Raw genomic sequence first — 12,717 nt, forward strand, 5'->3', positions numbered from 1 at the left:
TGTCGCCAGTAGCAAAGATCCTAGAGGCGCTACTCCTCCCCACGATGAGAAGGTGTTTTCCAGTTGCCCAACATCAACATGGATTTCGGAAAATGCATAGTACTACAACAGCATTAGACGCCATATCCACACATATCAGTAGAGGACTGAACCAGAAAAGGCCGTGCGACCGAACAGTCATGGTGGCTCTTGACCTATCGGAGGCCTTCGATACCGTCAACCATGCCAAGGTGTTCGAGGAGATAGAGAAAACTAATCTCCAGCCACGTTTGAAACGTTGGGTAATCAACTATATGTGTGGACGCCAGTCGTTTGTAGAATTCAGAAACAAGAAGTCCAAAACCCGTAGAGTGAAACAGGGAGTTCCCCAAGGATGGGTGATATCTCCGGAACTGTTTAACCTCTACCTTTCTGAAATTCCACACTCTCCAGACGGCATAGAGATCGTGATGTATGCGGATGATTGTACGATCTTGGCGTCGGGTCCTATCGTCGATGACATATGTGATAGGTTAAATGTCTACATAGCTGACCTAGTGCAGATCTTCCATCTGAGGAATATGAAAATATCCGCCGCTAAATCCACAGCCACGCTGTTCACCACACGGACGGCTGAGATGAGGCTCCCACTGAACATATTGGTCGATGGTGCACTGATTCCGACCACTAACTACCCTAAAATACTGGGTGTAACGTTCGATAGCATGTTCAAGTCGTCCGCGCAGCTATTTGCAATAAGATCAGAAGTAGGAACAAGGTTCTCAAGTCGCTGGCCGGCAGCACTTGGGGTGCTGATAAAGAAACCTTGTTGACCACCTACAATGCAATAGGCCGGTCTGTGGTAAGCTATGCGGCGCCAGCGTGGTCCGCAAAGGTTAGCGCATCGCAGTGGAAGAAGATTCAAACCTGCCAGAATGCCGCCCTGAGGACTGCAACAGGGTGCCTCCTCATGACACCAGTGGACCATCTTCATGAGGAGGCGAAGGTTTTACCGGTGCGTCAGCACAATAAGATGTTGTCGATGCAGTACCTGCTTGGCTGTTACCGCAGTGAGCATCCCTATCACGATTTAATGGACAGGCTCCCCCCACCCAGGCACGTCAGGAGAGAACTTCATGATCTAGAGAGAGAGAGGTCCAAAGGTATAAAAGAGAACCGCTAGATAAACGAGCCTATCAGGCAGGCCTGAATCGCATTCACACCAACATGGTTGCGCAAGCAGTACGAAGATACAGTGTGAATGCCGTACTTGGAAACCATCCCCCATCCATCCATCGCAACAGAAGAACGCCAGCTGTCGAGGCAAACACGAGTGGTTTTAGCTCAGTTAAGATCCGGACGATGCAGCCGCCTCAATTCGTATTGGGCAGAATTGACGCCACGATACCCAACATATGCCCAGCATGTGGATTGGGACCACACGATACTCTGCATTTATTCAACTGCCCAGCTAACCCCACTCACCTGTCTCGTCATCCTTTATGGACGCAACCAGTCCAGGTTGCAGAATTCTTGAGTCTGGATACAGAGGAACTTGATAACTGAAATAATACACGAACGAACATATATGCGTTGCTACAACAACAACAACCCCTTACCACAGTGTGGTGTAGGGTATAATGAGTTAGAGAATCGCACTACAGGGGCCTAATTACGACATTCGATTCGATCGAGTATTTGCTCGATAATGAAATAATCAAACTACGAGAACCTATTCGCGTCACCAACCGTACATTTACTAAGGTAGATACAGTTAGTCAACTATATTATTGCAAACGATGAATATTTAAAATTTAGATGTTTAATTAGGAAGTACTGCCAGAAATTCTTTCAATAGTGTTGGGATTTTTGTAAATATCTGTTGATTTACCTGTTAATGACAACATCAAGCCAATAGATCCAGAAATAGGTTGGAAATAACGAAAACAACGGGCAAAAGGATAGGTACCTAAGACTTTTATGGTATGTAGACATGTAGATCCACAATTTTTGATCATAAATTAATTTTTGTGTGTGTAACATAGACGGTATATTCAGAAAAAGATAAAGTCAGGTAAACGGTTTCGGAGAATATGCTACATTGGGTCTATTCCAATTATAATAATGGTAAATCCGAAAGAGAAATCCCGAAAATCACCTCTCGTAAGTTGAGAAGTTGTGACAGTCCGGTTAAGTGGAGGTGGTACATGCTGGTGGGCTGCGGCTTAGCTCGTCTTCCACTTGACTGCACACTTAAAATCATGTACCTTCATTGTTTTGGGAGGGGTTTAAAAAGGTTGTCTTAAATTTGAAATACAATAAGACAAGAAGAGGAAACGGATGTATACTTCTACTCCTATAGCCTTTCAATTTAAAATAATTACTTATCAGAATTCCAGCAATGTCGAGGTTTTGATATTATACCTCTTTGGCATTTGCCCACCCCTTTAGAGACAATTCAGTCTACCTTTATGTTTCTGTCGCCAAGAAAATTCTATGAAACACCCCATGACGAAACACTACCTTAATAAACTATTCAGCCCAAGACTAACAAATAATTAAGTCATATTTTCAATTATCTTTATAAATTCGAATTTGAATTTTTTTATTTTATAAACTTATCAACAATACATATTTACATTCTTATACATTATTTTTTAACCATTATTTAGATTTTTTACTTATCATTTTTAATTATTTTAATTTATTTTTTACCTTAGTTTTTCCTTTTAATTTTAAAAACATTTTTTTAAACATTTGTACCTATTTTAAATCAATTTATGTTATTTCTTTTCAGATAATTTTTTTTTTTTTTTGTTCTATTTGTAAAATTTTTAAACGTTTAGGTATCAAACTTCTTTTTTTATGACCTTTATGCACATATTAACATATTTACAACAATGAAAGTATTATTCTATTAATCCTTTTTTTAATGTAATCAACAGACATTTTATTTTTGGTGTATTCATAACATAATAAAATTTTATATGCCTAAAGGTAGGCTTTAGTGTTGGAAAATGGGCATTGGTAAATTAAATTTCCATTAATAGGCAAATTGAATGTAGTGAAAATTGGAATAGTTTTAAAAGTTGTGCCACGTGTTAAAAAAAACGTGGGCAGTTCAATTTTAGACGTTAATCATCAGTGTTATTCTTTTTGTAAATATATTTGTGTCATATTTCTTACACTGTTATATCGCTTATGGTTCATGTACTCACTCGGTCATGGTAGAACAAGAAAAGGTAGCAGCAATACCCAGCTGACTGAACTGGGTTGTAGTGTTAGTGTCAAATTCCATACGACTTTTTATGTATTTATTTCTATGTTCGATGTATATTAGGGATATATATTTTTGAAAAACAAATTTATTCATCAGAAAAAAAAAAATATTTCCCATAAAGACGCCTTCATATCATTGACATGTAACCTGCTCCAGGTCCGAACGACATGCCGCACACTAAAACACCGCTTATAGAGGCGGTACAATATTTGTTAATACATATGTATGGTATTTTGTTAAACTTGAAAAGAATAAAGCCCTAATAAAAATGTGCTTTTTTGTTTTCAAAAGCAAATGATTGAAACAGCTCCCTTTTTTTCAATGAATTACCAGCGACCCGAAACATTTTTGCAAGTATTCTACTTTCTGCGAGAAATTATGCATTTAGTGGAATGATATGGAAACATTCAAATTGAAAATCTAACGAGTTTTCATTCATGTTTTCCAAAATATTCAATCAAATGTGAAAAATTATTTGTTTTTTTAAATTCCAATAATTTATAGACATTTCCTTGTTTTGTTTACATTTACGTTGACACTAAGGTTTACAAACAAAAACAAATTTCAATGTGGTTGTTGTTGAGTTGTATTTGTTGTAGTATTAACTTTACCTTGTATTTGTTCTACCATGTCACTCGGTCTACATAGGTAACCTGTAGTGCGATTCTCTAACTCCTTAACGACAGAATTAACGACGAATGTCGGTAGTTAACGATAGTTGTCGGTAAGTGCTATTCTCTAATTAAATGTTACCGACATTTGTCGGTAGAAAGTGCCGGTAACTACCGATAATCGTCGGTAAGTTAACAACCAAAAAATAGTAGTCGTTATCTCCTACCGACAATTAAATTTCAAATAAAAAATATCGCTCAAAGAGATTTATAACAATCATTTAATAAAAATTAGAATGGAGTTCGAATATATTGGTTTATATTTAGAAAATAGAGCCGAATACAACATACGTTCGGAAGAAGGAAGAATCCTCCGGCAAATAGAAGATCCTTTTGACTTAAGTTATGGAGAATTTGTAATGTTGTATAGACTAAAGAAAAACACCATATACGAAATAGTGGACGCACTTGACAGACGATTGGCATCCAATAGGATTACAGGAATATCCCCTGAAAAAATGGTATGTTTCCCGATTTATGTATTAAATATACACAAATCATTGAAAATCTTTTAAGGTCTTATCTACAATTCGATTTTATGCCACTGGTTGTTTCCAATGACCAATTGGCGAACAACGGGGCATTTCACTAAGCCAAACGTCTGTTAGTCGATCACTTCACAAAGTCACCGATGCCATAAATGAAGTGCTTCTGAAAAATTGGGTAAAGTTTCCGAGGACAACATACGAAAGAAATATAGTAAAAGAAAAATTTCGCAATAGTGCATACCCGTTCGAAGGATGCATTGGAACTATAGATTGCACTCATGTTGCAATTCTAGCTCCGAAAAGAAACGAAGGTACATACGTGAATCATCACGGTTATTATTCCTTAAATGTGCAGATGGTACGTTAATATAAACAACTTTAAAAATATGTTTTAAAGTGTTATTACAGATATGTGATCCCAATCTCAATATTTTAAATGTAAACGCACAATATGGAGGTTCAAGGCATGACAGCTACTTATGGGGTTCAAGTCCAGTCAGAGTTTTGTTAGAAAATACCTTTGATAATGGAGAACGAAGAACATTTCTAATTGGTATACACGGAACATATTGCGAATTTCTAGTGTATATAACGGATATAATTTTAGGTGACATGGGATATCCTCTTGAACCTTGGCTCATGACTCCCTTGCCAAACGAAACCCCCGGAACACCGAAGTTTGCGTATAATAAAGCATTATGCAAAACTAGAAACTGTATAGAAAGAGCGTACGGGGTCATGAAGAATGCCTGGCGATGTCTATCCCGCCATCGAATTTTGCAATACGCTCCATCGTTTGCTGGAAGGATTGTTAACGCATGTACTGTGTTACACAATATGAAATGCAAATATAGAGAACCGACTTCAGAGTATATTTTGGAAAGTGACCCGCCATTAAACGAAATAAGTAATCATATCCCAGATAGTCAACCTCTTTTATCCGTAGCAAGACGTGTTCAAAATCAAATAATTGATCAACATTTTTCATAATTCATAAGTCGACTTATGTCAATTTATATTGAGCTTTTTAAGAGCTAATCCGTTTTTAAAAAACTTAATATAATTTTAATTTAATGTTTTGATTTTCAATTATTATTAAATAAAGAACGCAAGCATTTTTATCATATATTTTTCGTGCATAATAATTGTTATTATCTTAGCCAAATGATGTTAGCTTAGGCGAAGTTAACACGAGGCATCAATGACACGAGGCATCAGGGACGTACGCAGATTAATGAGTTAAATAACCCACTTATGGTCCTAAGTAATAAACATATCTAATATTAAATGATTTTACAACGTTTTTTGCTTTAATATTTATTAATTGTATATAACGAGTAAGTTTTAAATCTAAAAAAAATAAAAATAAAAGTATAACATGAACAAATAAGTACTTAGCAAATTCATTTTTAAAAGTGGAAAATGTATATGTACATATGTATATGTATGAAATTCATAAAGTTTGCGCAGTGGTCAGTTTCCAGTGTAAGTTAGATGTTCTTCTATTCTTTTCAGAGAACTCTCTATTCTATTTTGGCCAGCTAGTATTTCTGCCAAAAGTGTAGAATTATCCGCAATTTTGATTAAAGCAGCAGCATTATCTTTTTGAGCATTAGCCAAAATCTGGAAAGTAAATAATGAGAAAAATAATATTTATGTAATTATGTAAATTAGAGCTTTTGGAAGGGCTATAGTACGTTTAGATTTCCCAAATCCTTTCGATTTCAAAAGCCAATTACATTGCGTATACGTCAAATAAATCCTAGTTATAAATCCACTGGATTTTATTTAACGTAAACACTATGCAATTGACATTTGAAACTGAGAGGATTTGGGAAATCTAAACATACTATTAACACACTTTATGAGGGTTTATTTTATGTGTACGTTACACTAGAGTTTTTTACTGGGTTAACCCATTTCATGAGGATTTATTTGAAGTTTGCGCTATGGAATTGACATTTGAAATACAAAACCACTGGGTTAATCCAGCTAAGTGTAACCGGGGTATAATGGAATTGAAATGAAAGGTCCTCCTTGAATTTAATGATCACTATTAACTTTATGTTAAACGGAACGCTAAAAATCTGATCGAAAAATCTAAACTATAATAAAATGAATATCTAGTTATTTTTAAATCTATATAATAGTACTGCTGTTAGTAAATCACATGGATTTAAATTGTCAATTCCCTTGCATATATGTACGTCAAATAAATTCTTATAAATGAGTTTAATCCGACAAAATGCTCTAATGTAATTATATTCAACAAGTTACATCTTTGGACAATCTCAAAAGGAAAGGAGGATTAAGTACACCCTCTCTCTTTAAGCGAAATACTACGGTTTGAAAAAACATTTGAACTTTTGTGTGGTTGTACTAGGTCTGAGTTGTTGTCATTAGCCAAACAGATCGTAATATGCAATACATCACAAAATTGGAAACATTGTTGGATTGGAGAATTGACTATCAAATGATAATAGATTTGAGGCTCCATATTCACATAATATACATACATATGTCGGATTTCGCCTGTCGGTAAATGTAAATAAGAACCACCACATTCCATAACATTTTTCAACTTAAGTTGAGTTTACTACTTAATAGTTTTATTTGCTCCGTTCTTCTTTATTTTGCACTTTAGTATGTATATGTCATTGACAAATTCTAAATGCATAGAAGATTGGCAGTCAAATTGGAGGATACGTATGTACAGAAATGTACCTCGCAATACCACTACCGTATCTTTATTGATTACACGTTACTCATGCAGTAGATTTCCAAGATTGGTCACAACAGTCACTTAGTCCCGGCCCACACTAGAGTAATTTCATTGAAAGCACATAATTCCAAAACACATAACTTTAAGAAATTAGTGTAGATGCTTTAATGCATTATGCAATTTTGTTGCTATATTCTTATGAAACAAACAGACCGTTTACATGTAATTTTCCCTTTAATTTCATGTCAAAATTTCAATTACTCTTAGTGCGAACCGGGACGGGTACATACCAACATTGCATCGGCCTGAGTTTTTGCAATTTTTAAAAACTCGTCTTTGCAACCAGTTTCCTTTTTTTGGCGTTTTGCTTGTAATACTTGTTGTATCCTTCATTATCTTTATCGAAATCCCTATCTGTTATACTTGTATTTTACTGTCATCAATGTTTGTCATTATACACTCATTTATCAATACCTGTTTTATTGTAAACCGTAATCTTAGGCTTTACATAGAAGCCATTGTTCAATATCAGCTTCCCTTCTTGTTATAACCTTCAACAGTGTCACACGTATTATTTCCTTTAGTTTATAATGTTTTATTAATAAAGTGATTTTAATATTAAACAATGATCGACCACGCGTCTTCTTATTTAATTATGTCGTAGTACAGACATAACAATTGGCGACGAGGATGAAATAGAAAAAAATCAATTAAAATTTCAACATTTCAAATTATCACGCCAATAACAATTGCAACGAGGATGGATTAAGAAAAAATTCAAGCTATCGAATTATCAAGATAAAAAAAAATCAAGACAACAATTGGCATAATTACGTCAACTCATAAATAACAATTGGTACGAGGATAAACTAGTGCAAAACAACATTTGCCAACAATACAAAAAGATCAAGAAAATAATCAATTTCAAAATGGCCGACGAACAAATGAAAATTTTACTTGAAGCCATAACCTCAATGATTGCTGCATTGGCACAGCAGCAAGCAACATCCAGTACGAGCATCAATATAATTTCTAATTTCGAACCATTTAATCCAAAAGTAGAAACATTTCAATCGTATAAAGAAAGGCTAGAAATTCATTTTCAAATAAAAAACGTTTTCGACAACAAGGAGCTTTGTGCAAAGCTACTCTTGCAATACATTGGCACGGAAAATTATTCAACCATTTCAACATTGGCCGCACCAAAAACGGTTTCGGAACTGAAGTATGAAGAAATTATTGAACTCCTCGATCAACATTTTAGTAGAAAAAAGAACATTCTTGTGGAGCAACACAGGTTTTTATCAGAAGTGCAAAACGAAAATCAATCAATTGCCGAATTTGTGACAACATTGCAAAAAAGAGCCGCTACGTGCGAATTTGTGTGTATGTGTAAGAAGTCTGTCACTGATCTATTTTCCAGGGCACAATTCATCAGAGGTCTACGCGACAACAACATTCGGGAGCAATTACTTCAAAAGCCGGACGAATCATTTCAACAAATTGTGGAAAAAGCTAAAGTACTGGAAGCTGCAAAAATCAACAACAATGTAATATCAAATAATGCAACAAGTGATGTAAATTTTGTGCGCCAAACATCAAACGGTTATCAAAGGTACAATAACCGATATCAAAGTAATCGATCAACGATATCAATTTTTAATAAAATCAACTACCGTGAATTGGGCATTGATGGTATGTGTTTACGTTGTGGTAAGAGTAACCATATGTCAAGAGAATGCAAAATCAACAAAAACAAATTGCACTGTGCTATGTGTAAAAAGGTAGGACACCTTAAAGATGTATGCATAAAAACAAAATTGCAACAACGAAAACAACAAACATACAAAACGTCACATATAGTATCATTCTCATCGAACGAATATGGTGTAAACAAAATTATTGACATTTACAACAAAACAGAAATAGCGTCACCAGAAGTGAAAAAATTTAATACAAAAGTGTTGATAAATGGACGCAAGCAAGCCTTCGAGGTCGATTCAGGAGCAGGTTGTACATTAATTCCAGTCAACGAGTTCAAAAAATTGAAATTACAAATTCCAATCGAAAAATCAACAATTGCTTTCCGGTCGTACACTGGTGATACTTTTGTGCCAATTGGAGTGGTAAAAGTGCAAGTCTCATACAAAGGTAAACAATCAACTGAGGAAATGTATATCGTTCCAGAAAAATATACACCATTATTGGGCAGAGTGTGGATAAGACATCTAAAAATTGATTTCAACGAATTAGACCAAAATGGATGTGAGGAAAGTGCAAAACCAGTTTTTATAAAGGAAGTACAAGTTCCTTTTACTCTACGCGAGAAATGTGAAAAAGAAAATCAAGTGCTTCTAACAACAAAAAATCCAGAATACCTGAAGTATGGACAAGGTGAAAAAAGCAAAAACGTTTTAAATTCAATTCGGTTCAAAAAGCCTAAAGAAAATAAAAAACCTGCAGTTTATCAAATTAGAGTGGGAGAAAGGGTGCAGATCAAATGCTCCGTGCAACACAAACAAAAATGGAAATCCGGAGTCGTGCAGTATAAAATATCAAATTCCCATTGTTACGTCAAATTGGATAATGGGTATGTAATCGAACGCCGCATCAATCACATATACAAAACGTGTGAGCCACAGCAGATCAAAACTACTTCTGACACACTCTTTTCCCACAACGAACGTCAACAAATGGAACAACCACTAATACAGCGTCATCAAGTGTCCACTACGAATCGACACTCATTACATCAAAAGCCATCTATGCCCACATTGGCTCAAAGAAATTCCAGGTCGAATCAAATCGAAATATTTACTGAAGATAAACAGCCATCTATGTCCACATTGGCTCAAAAGACACAACCGAATCAAGAACAACATTCAACAATGCCTAAACCACTTAGAAGAGCTGCCCGTATCAAAAGACCACTCCATATTTAAGCGGCCATGTCTTTTATTAGCGTGGGAGATTGTTGTATCCTTCATTATCTTTATCGAAATCCCTATCTGTTATACTTGTATTTTACTGTCATCAATGTTTGTCATTATACACTCATTTATCAATACCTGTTTTATTGTAAACCGTAATCTTAGGCTTTACATAGAAGCCATTGTTCAATATCAGCTTCCCTTCTTGTTATAACCTTCAACAGTGTCACACGTATTATTTCCTTTAGTTTATAATGTTTTATTAATAAAGTGATTTTAATATTAAACAATGATCGACCACGCGTCTTCTTATTTAATTATGTCGTAGTACAGACATAACAATACTCTGTCTACATCTGTGGCGCTTGTGGGTTCGTTCTCCTTACTGTTATCGAATATTTCGTCCAATGCCTCATACCCTAGACAGACGCCAGCGTTAATATGCATTAACTGCCTTAATTCAAATTAATTCGTGCATTATCCACATTCTTAATGCACAAAATCAAAGGAAATTTAAACTGAATTTAGCAATTTCAATATGGCAATGCTGTTGAAAATCAATTGTCTTTTGTCAAATTTCCATGTTTAAGAAAATAAAAAGGGAAAGCAAATCAGCAATTTTCGCGTTTCTTCAAAATAAGTAGTGGTCTTTCGCGAGTAGAATAGCAGCTAATCGTTTTTCACGCCTTCTCACAAATCTCTTTTTCAAATTTTTATTTTCACAAAAAATTTCATTACCCACCATACCAATTCTATCGAAAATTATATCTTCCTCAAATGTTTTTTAAAGTTTTGCAATATTTGTATAATATTAAAAAGACTCAAAAATATCGCGAATAAATTAAATTTATTTTTGCTTCATCGTGGTGAAAAGATCAAAGGTAGAAAGTGTATTTGTTTTGCATATGTTGGCGAACTTTTGTAAAGCTTTATGAAATGGTCTGCTGGGTACAAACAAACAACACAAACAGCTCTTTCATAAATGCAGATACTATCGTCTGTCAGGGTGAAAAATGAATTCAAATTAGGACATTTTTAATGCAAATTAATTCTGCCGTCTGTCTAGGGTATCAATTTCGATTTCTTCAAGTCTCTCATCTGCTGTACTCTGTAAAAAATAATACGTTATTAGATTAATATATCTTTGTATCTGTCTTCTATACTAATAAACCTACCTCCTCGATTTGGAAACTGTCTGGACAATCTTCATTCCCCAGCTTGTACTCTAGTCCGACCAAACCAACAATCCGCTCCTCACTGGTAAATTGCCCTTTGTCACCGGTAAATTGCCCGTTCTGACTCTCTCTCGTTTTAATGTCTTAAATTTTGAAGACGTCTTCGACTTTAAGTCCTGCCACACCTAAGAAATAACATATTAAATGGGAGATACATAAATAAATTCGGTATTACTTACTGTCTGCCACTGCTCAGAGGTTTTGACCGCTCCTGGAATTTTGTTAATTTCTTCAGCCACTTCTTCCGGGCCATCTCACGTCCATGTAGTGCAGCTATGCCAAGCCCTTTTCCGCCTCTAGGCACGTTATAAGGCCAGAGTGCTACGCTGGGATTGCTCTAGGGCATCGATTTTTCTTAACTCCTACCGATTTTTGCAATCGGTAACCACAAATTACAGAATAACCAAATCGTTAATTCAACCGATGTTTTTCGTTAACTAACGACGTCGGTTCGGTAGAAAAAAAGTTAGAGAATCGCACTACTGGTGGCTAATAATAAAACAAATTCTTATCCGGTTTCTCGCCGTTTTTTACCAAGGTTAAGTTTCCTCTGCAAAAGTGTTCTGATGATTTTGAGTTATGGTGTATTTGCTTATTTTTGTCAGAAAGCTCCCTTGTAAAAATTTTATGTCACCATCTATGGGTCAGTTTAAACCAAAAATTTCTTTGACGATACAGTGTTTACCCTAAGGAATATTTGGAATATTGTGGCCAATCCTTAAGTAAGAATTAAAAAGATTTAAACCACAATATTCTGAATAGAAAATAAAAATGTTTTATCACTTTACACAACTTGTGAGGTGGCATTTTCTGGCAAATATGCTTACCCAAGATGATAAAATAAGTATTTTTTTAATAATGCAGTTTGTTGTATTTTTATATTTTTGTTCTTGTATTGAAACATATATTTTATGCACCAGATTGTACAACTACGAAGAAAACACAGTATCACTTTTAATTTTCTAAAATTGTCCTGGATTTGACCTCAAAGGCAAAGATTAAAATTCGATTCTTCTTGACTTCACCACTGATAAAAAGAAAATGAACGAGGAAACGTGTTTTAGGTACAGAGTGATATTACAAGTTCAAGACATGTGATTGTCACTTTAATTACAACCATGGTGGTGATTTTCCACTAGGGCTATATAAATCGACTTTACAAATTAGCGAAATCGACTTTTTAGCAAAATGAAAGATCAGTAGTGGGATTCTGTAACTTTTTTTCTGCCGAACCGATATTGATAATTGACGAAAATTTTCGGTTGTATTACCGAAAGTGCTATTCTGTATTTCAATGTTATCGATACAAAAATTTTACCGACGAATATCGGTAGAATGACGGAATTTTAAAGAAGATGCAGGTCATTTCAAAATGGAATAATAAAAATCACACTTTAAACGACATAATGCTT

General features: G+C 35.0%; 1 long non-coding RNA gene across 1 annotated transcript; it reads right to left on the reverse strand.

The window, feature by feature from the left end:
- Positions 1-10,900: 10,900 nt before the first annotated feature.
- LOC141390838 (uncharacterized) lies at positions 10,901-12,347 on the reverse strand. The gene is made up of 4 exons (XR_012409491.1): positions 12,133-12,347; positions 11,485-12,059; positions 11,246-11,430; positions 10,901-11,178 (listed from the first exon to the last, which is right to left on the reverse strand). It is a non-coding gene; the product is annotated as an uncharacterized lncRNA (long non-coding RNA).
- Between the last annotated feature and the right edge of the window lie 370 nt (positions 12,348-12,717).

This window comes from Musca autumnalis, unplaced genomic scaffold (genome assembly GCF_047663935.1).
Source record: "Musca autumnalis isolate F117 unplaced genomic scaffold, ASM4766393v1 scaffold_1, whole genome shotgun sequence".
Classification (NCBI taxonomy): domain Eukaryota; kingdom Metazoa; phylum Arthropoda; class Insecta; order Diptera; family Muscidae; genus Musca; species Musca autumnalis.